The 15,316-nt window shown below is 37.0% G+C and overlaps 1 pseudogene across 1 annotated transcript in view; it reads left to right on the top strand.

Annotated features, from left to right (window-relative positions):
• LOC150094261 (toll-like receptor Tollo pseudogene) overlaps window positions 1-15,316 on the top strand; it is a 92,543-nt pseudogene that overhangs the window by 21,862 nt on the left and 55,365 nt on the right. The window contains exon 2 of the transcript XR_016550221.1: window positions 3,669-3,762. The product of XR_016550221.1 is annotated as a toll-like receptor Tollo pseudogene (transcript). The remainder of the gene's footprint in view (window positions 1-3,668; window positions 3,763-15,316) is intronic.

The following is a 15,316-nucleotide window of genomic DNA, read 5'->3' as shown; positions in this document are numbered from 1 at the left end:
GCGAAGGATATCAGCAGTGAATATATATATATAGTTAGTTAGTATATAGTTTGTATAGTATGATGTATAGTTAGTGTATTTTTTTTGTTACATTACATATTACACTTATGATATTTTGTCTATAGTATATAAGCAAAAGTATGTGTTTTTATTGCACATTTTGCACTGTGGGCAGGCTAAGAGGAGACCTTGTACTAGGGATTAAACTTTTAGATATCTACGACAATGGAATTCGGACCTACAGTCTGTTGTAGAAGTTGCACCGAAGGAAAGTTATTAAATTAAGAATCATTTGCTTATTTCGTATACTAAAATGGAAATAATCTTGAATCATACCCATTCTAAAGATGATTACAGACTTCATTTTTGGCAAAATTCAATTTGGCAATTCTGTTAGGCCTAATTATTTCGGTAAGTATGTAGCTTGATATGAGAGGCCAAGCGACGTAGTTCGTCGACCAACATCACCTAAAGAGATGAAATTGTAATCTCGATCGCAGCCTGGCACCCTCGAGTTTAACCACCTTCTCGATTTTTCTTATGATAACAACTCGCCGAAACAGAAATTCCAATAGAATCCATCGAATCTAGCCTTGCACATCGTACCGCTTGTTTGACAAACTTCAAAATCCTTTCACTTATCTGACTTGTCAGTAAAGCTTTCTGTAGTGTGTATGTGGGTGTACGCGTGCGTGTTTCTCTAGTGGCTTTCATAAGCTTAGGCTTTTCCATTTTGTGTACAGACTACAACTTTTCTTTCCTTCCAATTCCTTGAAGAATTATTTCGTTCGTTCCCATAGCAACAACTTGAGTGACTTCCACTACAAAAAAAAAAGAAGGGAGTTTTTTAAAACTAATCTTATACGTCCAGTCGCTTATCCTTTCATACACTTATCCCTTTGGAAAATTATGAATATCCTAAACAGAGAAAATAAAATAAAATAATCAACATCAATTTGAATAATTACTACTAATCTATGGAATGACAAGAACTCTAAAACCTAATAATTAACAGAAGTCACCATAACTCACGGTAAAAAGACCGTGATATTAATATTATCCTTATAAGGACTGGCTTAAAGGGGCGAAGCAAGAATGCTTTTCATCTTCCCCGTTATCTGTAGAGGACTGTGTAGGGATAAGGTGTTATTGAGCTATTAAAGCTCTGGTCATGGCAGGAGGGTAACAGCAATAGCCGAGCCTCAGTTAGAACTTCATTGGCTACAGCAGTTGCATATATTACCCTCCAAGAGTCCCATTAGTCCTTATATCCTTATAAGGACTGGGCTTAAAGGGGCGAAGCAAGAATGCTTTTCATCTTCCCCGTTATCTGTAGAGGACAGTGTAGGGATAAGGTGTTATTGAGCTATTAAAGCTCTGGTCATGGCAGGAGGGTAACAGAGCAATAGCCGAGCCTCAGTTAGAGGCTCGGCTATTGTGTATAAATTATATAAATTAATTTTTAATTTAACAAATTATATAAAATTTGTTTAAAATAAAAATTAAAATATAGTTTAATATATATATATATATATATATATATATATATATATATATATATATATATATATATATGCGTATTTGTTAAAGATGCCAACCTATTTTAAACCTGGTTTTACTCCATTTCCCAAGTAAGCAAACAGACAAATAAGTCAAGTTTGCGCCTGCATGTATTGCTCTAGGTGACCCGTAAAGTAGTAAAAGTCTAGGCAACTCGTGGTAAAGATTGGGTGTGTGTGTGTGTGTGTAAATATATAATAAGTGTACAAATATATGCTTTATGTATACTTCTTTAATGAGTTTTATTCATGGCTTATCCCTAGGGAGCTAACAGCGGTAATTTTGCAGCGTAGGTCGCAGTATATCTGAGAGATACATTCATTACTAGTATTTGCTGAAATGCAAAAAAAAAAAAAAAAAAACATGCAAATATAATACATGATGGTACAAATTAAGTGGATATTGAATCCAACATTATTTCATAGCCGAATATAGAAACTACAAGAGTTTCGTGCCTAATATATAGAAACTAACAGTTTCGGCGGATGCAAGCATAAGCAACCTTATGGGCAACTCGTAGTAAAGGTGGAGTAAGCTCCAGATCATTTTTCTTAGTATTTTCCATAAATGTAAAGGGCATCTCCTAGAGGACATGTATGATAAATAAGCATTTGGCTCTCTATTTCAGTAATACATGATGGTTTATTTATTTTCAGTTACAATCTAGAAATTATTGAACAAAGAATTAAAAAAAAAAAAAACTAAACCATACTATACTGACATCGGAACTCGCAGTATCTCTCAGATACAATTTACTGTCAAATATCACACACCTTTACATAACACGTGTTAAACCAAACTGACAGCAAAAAATAATGCGGAATATCACTCGTAACATATGAATGCACAGCAACTCATGACCTCCAAGCTATACACTGAATTGTGTAACAATATTTATATTAAACATTTTGCATGTATCTGTCAGATCAGCTGCGAGCTCCGCAGGGTTAAAGGTGGAATATAATTGGCTTCCAATCATGGATATCCAATAAATATGAAGAATGGATAATGAGGCGAGCAGAGACACCTACTGGTGAAAAAAAAAGTAGAAAAACTGAAAGAATTAGAAACTTTCTGATAAAAGATGGAAGTCTTGGAGAACGAGTCTCTGCAGAACGAAGATGTAAGGAGATGATGAAAGGAATTTAAAAGGAAGATGAAAAGAGGGATTTTGATGGAATGTGTTTTCTCTGGTCACTATATTGAGAATTTTTCTATTTCCTCGCAGTTTGACGCTTCTCAAAAGTTCTCTCCTCTTCTTTTCTGCCTAGATTATTCTTTCTGTCTTTCAAATGAGAAGTTTTCTTATTACTCCTATTTTTTTTTTCCCTTTTGCTTGCAAGCCTTCCTTTTATTTGGCTGCCTTAATTACACAGAATTCTTTTAAACTTAATCCTGCTGATATTCTCACTAACTTTGAAGAAAAGAAAAGTGCACGTTGTAATAAGATAATGCAGCGAGGCTTTTAATGATAGTTTCCGCAGTGATGACTCCTATTACTAGGTAATCAATTCATGTAACAGCAACAACGCCTTCATCAGGACCTTTTCAAAAAGATTGTTTAAAAAAAAAAAAAAAAAGTTGTCGCAATGTAAAAACCAATCTGTTGTAATCTAACAACGTCTGCTAGAGAAAATTCGTCACTAAGCAATAACACACAAAAAAAGAAAAAAAAAAAAAGAAATCTAATTTGTTTATTTTCATGTATTGTGACGTCATAGGTCGGTGGTTTGATTGAAATGCCACACTAAATCCAGCCATCGTGCAACAGAGCGTCACAATCAATAAAGAGAATGTTTAGGTGGGAGGAAAAGGAATGAGAGGATGCAGATTCTCTCTCTCTCTCACGTGCACTGAATGGAATTTATTAAATTAGAATCCTATGCTTATCTGCTACATTTAAATTGAAATATTCTTCCTTCCTTGTTAATTTTTCTTGCGTAATTAATACAGAGCTTAAAAGAAGATTACGTATTTCATTTCCATCTGTGTGTGTGTGTTCATAATGGATGTGTTTTTATTTTCCAAAATAATGAACATTACTTCTTATAAGTATAACAGAGTACTTACTAGTGTTTCTTAATTTTTTTTTTTTTTTAATTCCGTAGTTGTAATGACTGAAGTGCCGACCATTAACTTTATAAAGAAGGAAGGATTGCTTGTCATCTAGAGAGGTCTTTCACCCTTCTATTAATATTTCAGGTAAGCAAAATTGATGTCATTGTTTTTATTGGTTAATATTTTCGACTAACTCATTTAGTTTTCATAATTTGGGTTTTCCATTTGGTGTGCAAACTTCAGTTTTTCTTCCCTTTCAATTCTGTGAAGAATTTTCTTTCGTTCCCATGGGAACAGCTTGCTTTGTGTCACAATGACTTGGCAGTTTAAATCGAGCTGCTCTAAATAAAGTGCCAAGTAAGTTTTTGGCAGTTTTATGTAGAGGAGCTTTTAGTTTTTCATGTTTTGAAGCTGTAGATTACAATATACAGACGTTACGAAAATTCAGTCCCAAGAGTATACTGTGAATCAGAATTTTTTTCTCTAAGTACTATATCATTGTATTCGACTTTGGTCTTGCTTACATTGTTTCAAAGGGGTTCTGAGACCCCCCTCCCAAAAATAGACCCTTTTACTTAGAACAAACACTGCCTCATCGTATGAAATGTGTGGCCTTAATCTTTTCTGATAAACAACCCTTGTTTATTTTTAATTCAGGTGTTAAACATTTTTGTCACTTGCACATACACCGAACTTTCCCTTTTGACTGTAAAATAAACCTAGTTTTAGGTACAAAAATTGTCTGAACCCAAAATCTTGGTACGTAACGTAATTGCTAAATATGTCAATTTTATGAAAATTTTTATTTTTATCATGAAAAGTATTTGCCTTATAAGTATGACCTTTCTCTTTACTTCTTTATGCTCAATTTTTCAGTCACTTCACGTTGCAAACTCTTAAAAAAATACTGCCTTATATGCAGTATGGTTAATTTTCAGAACCTTAATATTTTATTTTAAATTTAAATCCAGTATACTTTCAATTACGTTGGAGAATTATTCCCAGATGAACCATCGTGTGTAGTCTATATAATATAATTTCGCTTGTTTTAATTGTTACACAAAGACGGATGTGGCGTTTGTTTCCATAACAGTGGAAAGGTTTCCACTCGTATACAATATGATACGGGATATTACGAATTATGGAATATTTCAGCCCATCGACTTTTGTTTAGATGTTCGTTTTTCTATTTGGACAAGTAGGAAATGGATTCTTTGAAAGCGTTTACATTTAAACTGTGTTCATAAAATGGTATATGTAATAAATAATATTGTAAGAACTCAAATCACCCACTGAATACTAACATGGCAATCTTTCATGTGTCTAATGTACAGAAATATAATAATAATTTTGTGAGTTCAACGTATCTCATCATTGGCCTGTGGTGTAAGATGGGCTGAGATTCAGCAGATAGTAGGAGAGGAAATAAAGATAGAGTGCATAGTAGTAGAGTAGATGAAAGAGGCCTCAGCTGACCTGTTTTAGCTGTTGGCCCCCCAGGGGTGCTTCTAAAACGGTCGTTGATTTTTCACTTTTAAAAAGGAAAAATCCTGAAAAGGAAAAAAAAGGAGAGACTAAGCAAATTTAACAAGTGTAAATAAATCTAAAGACTATGTGGAAGACAATTCTATAGAGGAATGAGTTTGCCGAGCAAACCCAGAACAGTATAACCAGGAAAAGAAGGGAGATGACCTGGCCCTGAAAAGGGCTTGGGACCACCTCGATGTTGGCCTTCGCAGTCCGGGTTTGTTCAGGTCAACCCCAACCTGGGGACAGAAAAACTTTCAACTGTGAAAGGACTAGACCTACCTGTTGGTTAAACGCTGAACAGGAAGGAAGATCGAGATAGTGTCAACACCTACAACTTGAAGGTGTTACAGGTGCAGACACAACCGGATTCCCCCCTGTATGATCTGGCAGATGGTTGGTGGATCACACCATCTCCTCAGGAACCGCTCTTCTCCCCTTAAGTACCTTTCCTGCTCCAGGAAGCGGCGGAGGTAGGCTGAGAGGCAGTTCTTAATACGGAGATAGATGCGATCCCCCTCGTTAAGAAGGTGTTTTTTCCTGGTTTTCCAAATGTGGTGTTTAATCACATTTATTAGGAAAATCAGGTGTTTCTTGTTTTTGGTTACTGGGGGAGGAAACTGTAGAAAGACTATTTCGGGGAATGTGAGCGCTGGGATCGCAAGCACCTCAGCCAGTCTGTGCCAAACACGCTGTGCTGGCGGGCAGTGAAAGAAGAGGTGCCCTACGGTTTCTATCGCACCGCAGACGTCGCAGAAGGGGTTGCATGGTCGCGGGTTGTAAGCTGATTTTACCAGTTTCACCGGGAGTCTGCCGTAGGCGATTCTCCAGGCTAAGTCCCGGTGAAATGGTTGCCCCCAGCTGTTTTTTATGTTGGTGAACAGCACCTCTTCGTTTGTGCCCAGATCGGGTTTTTCCCAGTCAAAGCTGTCAAAAATTTTCCAGTACAGCTTGTTTGGGCTGAGCTGAAGCACTCGAACTCCATCCGTTGCCAATTTTTTAAAAAGTTTACATATTGTGTAGTACCACTCAGGCACCGTCTCTGCACATGGTCCGGCGTGGCCAGTGATCCCGAAGTAGGGTAGGAAAAATCCTAAGAAGTATTTCATCAGATTGCCGGAAGGGTGATTTGATGCCAGTGCTTTCCGTATGGTCTGAGCAGCGTTGGTTAGGTGGCAGTATTTGAGGATTGGCAGGGCGAATCCCCCTTGTGTGGGGGGAAGATGGAGAAATGCCCTGCGCACCTCGTGTTTCCTGTTGTTCCAGAAAAAATTAGTGATATGTTTGTGAATGGCGTTGTCTTGTGTGTCTGTTATGTTTGTGAGGTTAATGGTGTGCAGTAACATCGGTTTTAGGACTGTTTTGATAACTGTTGCTCTACCTTCGAATGATAGGTAGTTGGGACTGAAGGGTTTTAGTTTTTCGCAACACATTTCTATTAAGTGTTGTGTTTGCAACACTGGGGTCTCTAGGAAGGGAATTCCTAGTATTGTTAATGGGCCGGTTGTGGGTTTCAGACCATACGGAAGACTGGCAGGGTCGAATTTCCCATAAATTCGACCCTGAATTTCTCATTAAATCCCAGAAATAAATCCCAGAAATATATACAAAAAACGTAAAATAGTAAATAGTGCATATGCAAAAAATCTTTAATTTATTTAAATTATGTAGGTTAAGAAAAGGTAGCTGTTTAAATTACAAATTATAATAAATAATTTTCATTAAAAATAATTAAAATTTCAAAATTTTCGATTTATTTATATTTGCTTTGAAATTCTAATAAATATACTAAAGAAGACTGATATTTATTTAGTGAAGTTTAATCGCGAGATCTAATGTTAGAGTAACATTTGTACAATGACGTCACCCATATATTTCTGCTATTTTTAATCGAAGCAACCATTCGCTAGTTTGTACTCATAATGTACATTTCATAAGCTGATAAAAAAATAAATGGCCATTAGAGGGAGTTGTTTCTTGTGTACTGTATTTAGTTCCTGCCTTTCCAAGTGTAATAAACATCAAATAAAACCGAGATCCTTTACATTAAACATGATACTCCGGCATGCACAAACTAGAGCAATAATATTCTTTTAAAAACTGATTGTATACAGTTACAGTACCATTCCCATTATCCTCTCAAAGAATTTTCTGCTAATAATTGATGCCTAATCGACTAGTTGTGGCTATTAGTCTATTGTTATTGCCAGAGATCTTGGAAAGGCTGCTTCCAACCATTCCAAACTCCGATAAAAATTTCTTTTACGCTTAACTATAAGGCCGGTGAATATTTCATTGCATGTACGTGCGCCGACCTCCAAACTGTGGTCTACTTTCTTAGGATACATCCGAGTTTGAGAAGATTGAGGAGGAAAAAGGAAATGTATCTTAGACGATCGTTCTATTGAAAAACTTCCCTCTCTTTGGGTTTCTTTATCCAAGCAAGATATTGCGTGCTATTACAACTACCATTTTACTTGCTTCAATTGCGGGAAAGAGTTTATATTAGACACACACACAGGGTTGTCTTATACGGGTGTACTTACGGTAGCGGTTATTATACTCTCTCTGTGTTTAATAAACTATTACAGTAATTTAAGTTACTCAGTGGCTGCTCATCCTAGGCCCGCCACGGCCCCGTTATTTTCTTGATGGATACCGCTTGGATATGAAGTGACAGGCTGATAATGCTCCGGACGAAACAGAAGAAAAATATGGCGGCAGGTTAGTTGCAATTGATTCGATCCAGATGGTGGCTAGGAGCTATTTATAACTATTTATTTAATTTTCGCTGTAACCGAGAGCCGCGCTATTTCTTTCCGTGAGGCTGAATCGTTGACCGGCATTTTTAGTGCCCGCGAAGAAAGAGTACACCAGCGGGATGGCCAAACAATAACGTTGATGATTCCGAATGTTGAAAAATTATTCAATTAAAAAAAAAAAAAAGAAACGGAAGCGATTTTGTTTAAATTAATTGTAGAATATTTTACTCTGTACGTAAAGTTGTGTTGGTTCATCGTACGGCACGTAAGAAAAATAAATTCGTTTTCCATTGCGTGTGTGAAACAAATAAATTGGAGAAAGTTCCTTTATTTACGTGAGAATAATCAATCGATAATTGGTGTGTGTGTGCGTGTGTGTGTGCCTTTTCAGTTCCCAACTACAATCAATATTTCACAGATATCCGACAGAGGGCGTTTTACACACACACGCAGAAGCCCGTAAGGTGTTCATACCGTCTCCGACAATCAAGTGTCTCTGACCGCCGTAGCATTTACGGAAGAACCCGAGGACATTCTCTGTCGTAAGCGCTCTGCGACGTGTGTGTGTGTGTGTGTGTGTGTGTGTGCGCGCGCGCGCTTATATATATGTCTAGAGAACTTAAATGCGTTTTCTCTGATGGTTGCTAGACTGACAGTCGCGTTGCCAGTGTGGAGAAAAGAGAGAGCGAACGAAGAAATTGATGTGAGAAACGGTGATATGGACATTGACTGTGGGAAACCGTTATCTTTCCTTCCCCTCAATCCCCCCCCCTCTCCCCAACCCATCTTCTACTTCAAAACCCAAAGCGGAGACAACTTAAAATTGACATTTCAATATTCGGTCCGAATGGTTGATGTATGAAATACAAAACGGTGTTCAGTCGCGCTAGGGGTTGTCTAGGTATCTAGACGGCTAAAAACAGATATTTTATGTCGTTCAAGACCGTGTAGATATTATTGATAAATTAGCAGAGTAGTTTTGTGCTTAGTGCCATCCGCTTCCTACTCAAATAGAAACCGAACTGCAATGAAAGAAGGATAGGAAGAAGAAGAAAAAAATATGCAATTGCCTCGAAAGAGAGGGGGATGTTACTGTTATTGGTAGATCGATGTCTAAAGGGAATCCCAGAAAAAAGATTGAGTGTGGATAGTAGGAAAGAACGCCATAAAGGCTCAAAAAAAGACGAATTTGATAGAAATTGCATAAGATTGAGCGATAAATACAGTGTAAATGAAATAGACAAGTTTTTTTTTTTTTTTTAATACTCGAATTTAAGGACTTGCGGGGAAATGCGCTTTACAGGGGAATGCAGGAAAATTGCTAGATATTTAGAAACATTAAAACATTCGTTCTTTTATTTTTTTATCATTTTCCTCTTTCTGTATTTATTATGAATTTTCTGCCTGTCGTATATACAACCAATAAAGAGCATGAAATTGCGGAAATGCGTCCGACTTTTCCTTAATTAATTTTCATTTCGTTGTCAGACCCACGTTTATTACCTTTTTATTACTACTGAAGCCAGTTTTACCACTTCTCTTCGATGGTTCTGCTATCTATCGAGTTCTTTTCCTTACCCCCCCCCCCCAACGTTTCCTAGTGTACCACGGCTGCAGTCGGTAATTATTTGCGGATTCTAATTATTCTCATTAGTCTGTGCAATTATTCATATTTTCTATGGAGAATGATTTCGAACATCAAAGAGTTTTTTGGCGCAAAAAATAATAAAAGAAAAACATCGTAGAAGTAAAGGCTTTTATTTGTTAAATTTTCAAATAGTCGGAGGCGGTGGGCCGTTTAGGGAACATTTATATGAAAAAAAAAAAAACAGGGTTCGATAAAGTCAAGAGATTCTGTCGTGAAAACATAGTAAATGATTTCAATTTTATTTAATCAAAATTATTTTCTCTGTCGATATTTCCTCTGGTAGCTACTCTTAACAAATCTCGCTTGGCCAAAATGTTTGTAGCATTAAAATCCATCATTATTAAATGCATTTATTGCTCTCGGGTTTCAATCCTCAACTAATGATTACTCTTCTATACGGTGGTTGCACAGTGTTTCAAATGTTGCTAAGGCAGGCAGCAGATATTTTTCATCATTCAGCCAACCATTCCAAATGGTTTTCGACTGTTTAAGTGACGTATAGGATAGAAATTGCAAAGAATTTTTCTCTCTCATAGTTGCTTCTTTCATGCTACTGACGTCATAATGTTGCACGCGAGAAGTCACACCGTGAAATAGACTAGTAAATGCAATGTGGCATGCGCTAAATGGTTGAATCTACTGCTTACATAGTATTTAATAGTTTTTCATTCTTTGACTTGAATTCTTTTGGATTTTAGACTAAATTTGATCGACTTTTCTATTGTAAAATTATTAATTAATGCACTGATATTAATTAGTGGATCAAAAAAGAACTTAGAACGTAGCTTCAATTTTTGAAGAGGTTTAATCGCTATTTGAAAGAATTATCTTTTAGTACGCATCCTTTTATCAGGTAATATTTATAAGAATAGACTGATTACGAACCACATTTTTCGAGACAGCCCTGAATGTAAAAATTCTATTTTACTATTCCCATTTTTTGCATATTTCGGTATATTACAACTGAATACATCGACTCAGCATGCATAACAATTAAAAATTTGTCATAAAGAAGCAAATCGAGCTGTAAAAGAATCAGTTATTTGCGTAAAATGCATAGAAAACTCGTATTATGAAACTAAAGGTAGAATGAATATAGGCAGTATGCTGAAATTCCAAAAATAATCCCCAACAGCCTATGAAGATTGCGTTGCTTGCATTAAGTTCAAATGAAAATGAGTTAGCAGTTATCAGATTGGGAAAGATTTGGAGATGAAAAACTGGCTAGAATAACACGTAATCTACAAGCAATAATAAACTGGCCTTGAAAAATTACTTCAACTACTAATCTAATGCTCAACTCACAATCCCGCTATAATAATAATAATTTGTGAGTTCAACAAATCTTCATCATCGGCCTGTAGAGTAAGATAGGCTGAGAGTCAGCAGATAGTAGGAGAGGAAGTAAAGATAGAGTGCATAGTAGTAGAGTAGGTGAAAGAAGGCCTCAGTTGGCCTGTTTTAGCTGTTTGCCCCCCAGGGGCTTTTCTAAAACGGTCGTTGATTTTTCACTTTACAAAAAAAGGAAAAATCCTAAAAAGGAAACATGTAACAAAACAAAAACAAAAAAGTACACCGAAATGCAAAAATTGAAAGTTAGACTTAGAGGTGGAGGAAGGATCTGGCCCGAGTGATGCAGCTCACAAGGAACTGCACCGCCTCGCTGTAAGCCTTCGCCGCTCGGGTTCTCAGGTCCTCCCCCACCTGTGATAGCTGAAACGTGAAGCTGTGTACAGAAACCCCACAAGGTGGTTACTGTGTCTTTCTTTTGTTGTGGGCAGTTATTATTCTTTTGGCCACCTCACTTCCCTTGGCCATGTCTAGTTTGCAGAGAGCTATGAAGAACGCCGAAGCTGCCTCCTCGTCTAAATCCTGGGCTACCTCTACTTGCTCAGGGGTGATTTTGCTGATGTCATCAACGAAAATATCACCCCATTTTGCACTGACGATGTCAGATCCATGTTCTCCTGTGAGGAGGAGTTCAGGTTCTCCTATTTTTTTTTATTGCTTCTTTGAATTTTTCCGCCATCCCTGGGATACCTCTGATGAGATGGCTGAGAGTCTCCCCTGCTTTCGCGTGAGGGACTTCTGGGTGAGCGGTCTCAGATACTTTTGGTGTTTTGGGCGTTACCAACTCTTCTTCCTGTGGGCTTAATGGTCGTTTGGAGGTGTTGATGTTCACCTCCATCTTTCCTTCTTCTGTATCTATTTCATCTGTATTAGTATCTATATTGGTATTGATGGTTTCAATAGCCACTGTTTCTTCTTGTTGGATTTTACTGCTTGTGGAAGTTTTTTTCCCCTTTCGGTTTTTCTTAGAAGTGGAGGTATGGATTTCTGTTATATCAGGAGCAGCCTCGAAAGGAGGAGAAGCTTCCTGTGGTGTGTCATTTCCATTGCTTGGTGGAGTTGCTGGCGTGATTGCACCACCCATCCTCTCAGCAAGGGTTCTGGATGGGCATGTGTCCACTTTGTGGTCAATTACCCCACATTTCAGGCAACCTGACTCACAGTTGTCTTGGTTGTGGCCTGCTTTGAGGCAGTTTTTACATTTCACTCTAGGACAGTCTGCCCCAAGGTGAGTGAAAGCACCACATCTAAAACATTGTTTTTTAACACCAGGGTAATTTATCATTACTCTGGCGGATCCAATAAAAATGAAGTTGGGAACGGGCGTTTTCATCTCGAGGGAGATGTGGACTTCACCCGACTTCCATTTGGGGTTTTCTGCGTCATTTAGGACTTCCACCTTGTGTATGTATAACGCCGAATTTCCCGAATATTTCGTGGATGATCTTTACATCCGTTTCAATATATTCTAAATTCTAAAGGGAATCTGGGGATTCTAAGTAATTTGGTAATACTCCCTACCAAAAATGGAACTATTGTTTTTCCATTACATTCGAATCCTGCAAGTAGTTTGTCTCTTGTTTGCTCACTCCTTACTACTACTTGGAAGCGGCCACCACCAAAGGGAGTAAACCCAAAAATCTGCTCAGCACCGACGCTTTCGATGAGGGCTTTGGCCAAACATCGAGGTCGTACATCAGCTTTTACTTCGATTCCAAGGGTCCGCGTACGCGGCAAAGCCATGCTGGTGAGGCCTAAGCTATTCCCACCACCTAGTGTGTTATTGTTGCCCCAGTCTGGGGTTTATTCTGTATCTGCTGCTGTAGTTTATTATCAAGTGCCTCTATGAGACGCTTTGCCGATAATAACTGAGCTAACATATACTATACTATAATTTGCGCTTAGCTAAACAATTTGCTAATCACTTATGGGGAAAGTTCACAAAAATGAACTCCACACTTGATCTTGACCCGCTATAATGATGAAATGTATTATTGCAACACATGTATTCCAATTGATACTCTCTATTAACATTATATACTATTAATTTTTAAAAAGAGTGTACTTTTAAAACTAAGTATATCATAAAAAATTATTCTTTTTACTCAACAAAATCTCTTAAATAACAAAATATTTATCAATTTATTTCTTATTCTATATATATTAGTCAATTTGTAAGAGATATTTGCAAGAATAATATGAATTTACTCATTCGTTTGGAGAGACACTTTCTGAGGAACGAATATACAATGACTTTTCAAATGGACATGTTGGCCTCGTGGCCTAAGTCGCTTTCGGCGTAATTCCACAAAATACCTAATTTTGCATGAATTAAATGTTATTTTAATTTTTCTAGAATGTTTACCAAAATCAATTGCAATACAGTTTTACTTCAGGTAGTTAGATGTTGGAATAATTGAAACACCTACAAGTCAATTTTTGAATCCACCCGAGATGCAGAAGAGATGAGACTTGGAGTTTCATTTACCACAAATACATTTCAGGTGGCTTATTTCTTAATACTAAAGATTAGTTTCTTTAAATGAACACATTTGTTTAATCTCACCAGAATTTTAATGTTTTATTTATTTATTTTTCATATAAAAGAAGCCTTTTGTGGTTAAGAGGGTATTTCTATCCTGATTTCCTTCACTTTTCTTGTGAGCTCTTACTTTATCGGAGATAATCATTAAACATCCCCTCATTCCTCAGTTTACAATCAGCTTCATACTTGGTTAGCAATTTCGCATCAATCTACCATCTTTACGCTTCTCATCATTTTATCAGTCTACTTCGTTGCATTCTGTGTCAAATTGAATCGCTTATTTTTTTCTGGATGTAGACGTTGTTGCAAAACAGTGTTTCGAACGAATATAGTTAAAAAAAAAAAAAAAAACTCTTGTTCATGTTAATACAGTGCCCTACATACCCCTATTGTTAATTCATCAGGTCTACAACAATATTTGCTTTCGCATTGTTGACAACAACCGCAGGGTATTATACACACAGGAAATGGAATATGAAAAGTATTATATAATATTCATCTCAGCGGAAAACAAGGACAAAAGGAAATTTTGCATGACTATATTCTATTTTGCATTTTTCCGTTCTTATAGTTAGTAGAGGTAAATCCCATATGCATAACGATAACAAAAGAATTGTTATTTTCGCTTGTTTACCATAAACCAACTTGCAAAGGGAAGATATCCACAAATCATTAAAAACTAATGAAAAAATTAGATTTTCCTGTATTTAACGTTGATGTTCACCAGAGGGCGCTGTAACAACATACTGAGACTACCCAACTTTTTTAATGAATGTTAAGACTGCAGTACTGGAACTGATGACCTTCGGTCAATATTGTTTGACCTTGGTACTTGTTTATGCTACAATTTCACTACAATAAACGAGCATAGAAATCCGCTTTTATATCCCTTAACAAAATTGCATTTGGGTGGTAAAAACAAGCTATAGAATATTCCTTTCTAGCACCTCACTTTAAGTGAGTGGAGCATTTAACAGGTTGCAACGATGCCTAAAGCTATTTGGGAAGCGTTTCCTTTACAGGTGGGGTGGCAAAGAGTTGACATAAAACGGCAGACTGTGGTAATAAAATGCTTTCTCAATTACTTTATCCTTTTCTGCTGTCTTTGAAGTCTTTTGGTAGTATTTTCTGGTTAGGAATTGTGCGGTTCGGTCTTTTCTTTTATAGGTCAAAGATGTCTGTATCTTTGCGCTGATTTGCAAGAGCCGATAAATGTTTTGTATGAATGCGGACATTTTATTTTTTTCGGTGTTCGAAAAATCATTGGGATGATAACTAGGTAAGTTGCATGATTTTCTGAACGCGTTTTCTGTATTCAATTTATTGAGTAGAGAGCACAAAAGAAACATCTTTGAAAAGGGAGGCTTCAGCTCAAGCTGAATTCAATTTTAGGAGTTTGGTAGGTTTTAGAATGAAAACTTAGGTTTTTAACTTCCCAAAACTAGAAATTTTCAATCCTTATAAGGACTGGCTTAAAAGGGCGAAGCAAGAATGCTTTTCATCTTCCACGTTATCTGTAGAGGACAGCGTAAAAATCAGGTGTTATTGAGCTATAAAGCTCTGATCGTGGCAGGAGGGTAACAGCAATAGCCAAGCCTCAGTTAGAACTTCATCGGCTACAGCATTGCCATCCATTACCCTCCCAGAGTAAGTTTTAGTCGCCTCGTACGACATTCATGAGCTATATTGGGGGCTATTCTTATCCCGGTCACCACACGGGAGACAATCCTCCCCCTCCATCAGAAATTTTCAATCCTTATATAAGGACTGGCTTAAAGGGGCGAAGCAAGAATGCTTTTCATCTTCCCCGTTATCTGTATAGGACAGTGTAGGGATAAGGTGCTATTGAGCTATTAAAGTTCTGAT

This window comes from Typopeltis vanoorti, chromosome 22 (genome assembly GCF_054136105.1).
Source record: "Typopeltis vanoorti isolate ZY-2024b chromosome 22, IOZ_Tvanoo_1.0, whole genome shotgun sequence".
Classification (NCBI taxonomy): Eukaryota; Metazoa; Arthropoda; class Arachnida; order Uropygi; family Thelyphonidae; genus Typopeltis; species Typopeltis vanoorti.
Note: the sequence above shows the minus strand (reverse complement) of the source record. Positions and strands in the feature narration are given on the sequence as shown.